The sequence below is a fragment of the Limulus polyphemus genome, unplaced genomic scaffold (genome assembly GCF_000517525.1).
Source record: "Limulus polyphemus unplaced genomic scaffold, Limulus_polyphemus-2.1.2 Scaffold5333, whole genome shotgun sequence".
NCBI classification, from domain to species: domain Eukaryota; kingdom Metazoa; phylum Arthropoda; class Merostomata; order Xiphosura; family Limulidae; genus Limulus; species Limulus polyphemus.
This window is the reverse complement of record NW_013670943.1, coordinates 24,489-25,942: the sequence shown is the minus strand read 5'-3', so window position 1 is coordinate 25,942 and position 1,454 is coordinate 24,489.

The window sequence follows — 1,454 nt, the reverse complement described above, 5'->3', positions numbered from 1 at the left end:
TGCGAAATACCTAGAAACAAGGATCCATTATAAATACGAGGAACACTGAAATACTTAGTTTGTTCAGTGACTGAGAAGTTAGTGAATATCAGTGATAATTATTGCATATATTCAGTTATTCGACCGATTAGTCGTGGAATTTTACAATTTACAAGTAAGTTTATCTGTACGTTAGTCATGATAGTACTATTATCATTAGCGAGTAAATTTCTGTTCAAAGTGAAAAACGTTTGAACCGTGTACAAGTGATAGTAGCTTGTAGTAAATGTTAAGGAAGAAATAAGCTGATACGTTATCGTTACATGGGCTGGACTTCGAATTACTTACAGCAAATAATCTGAAATAATCTATCCAACCAAAGAACAACTTACAACAATAGTTGAGAAACTGAGGGTTAAGAGCAATACATAGATTCCTCAGCGCAGCCAGATTTTGTTGGTTTGTCGTTGAGTAGAAAGCTACACAATGGGCTATTTGTGGTGTGCCTACCATAGGTATCGAAACGCGATTTTTAGCGTCATAAGTCCAAAGATTTATTGCTGAGCCACTGAGGGGCGTAAGTGTCAGAAGAGAAATTCAGAAACAATGTACAACCAACTTATTATAAAAGCAGGAATATTGCGACTTTGTGAATTTTAATAGCTGTATGGATTAGACTAAATAAGGTTTATTTTCTGTAATCTGTTTCTCGCCAATGAGGAATCAAATCACTCACACTTTGTGTAAAGCAGAAAACTTCTTTCTATCTCCTACCAAGCATTTTGCTTTTATTATGTTGAATTTACAATGAATCATATTTTTTTACTGTCAAAGTATATGTTTTACCTGAGAAATAAATGTGTGATTGTTCTTGCAGGTCTCATATCACAATAGTTACTAGATCTGTTTGTTTAACAAAGCATAAACAAGCGATTTTGTTAAATTAGTTAGGTGAACGTTTCTTCTCCTTGCCCTGACGGTGCATTATATGCAGACTGATTCTGATACACAATAATAAAGACTTCGCGCAACGATCCATGAAATCACTGTTGTTACATATACAACACCCGTGATGAAATGCTCTAGTTTTTGATCGGGTGACAGATGCTATACAGACAGTGTCTGGCGATGCTAGGAACTATGACGTAGCTCTAGCCAGTGTTCTGCACCCTTAGCTTACGAGTTTACTGCACCCGTGCCAAAAGGGACAATAAACGTGGCCAACATAGAGTGTAATGTTTAGTGTCCCCCTTCTGTAAGGAGACCTTTAGGCTAAAAACTACGTTGGATCTTCGTGAAACTGTTACGTGAAAACTAATCGAAACACATTTAATGAGCTTTAAATATCTTAATCTACCAACATACACTGCAATCGTTGAAAACCCTTTTTACTTAAAAATATCTTAATATTAGTTTGTTTGTTTATAATCATGCACAAAGCTACACAAGGGCTATCTATGCTCTGCCCACCACGG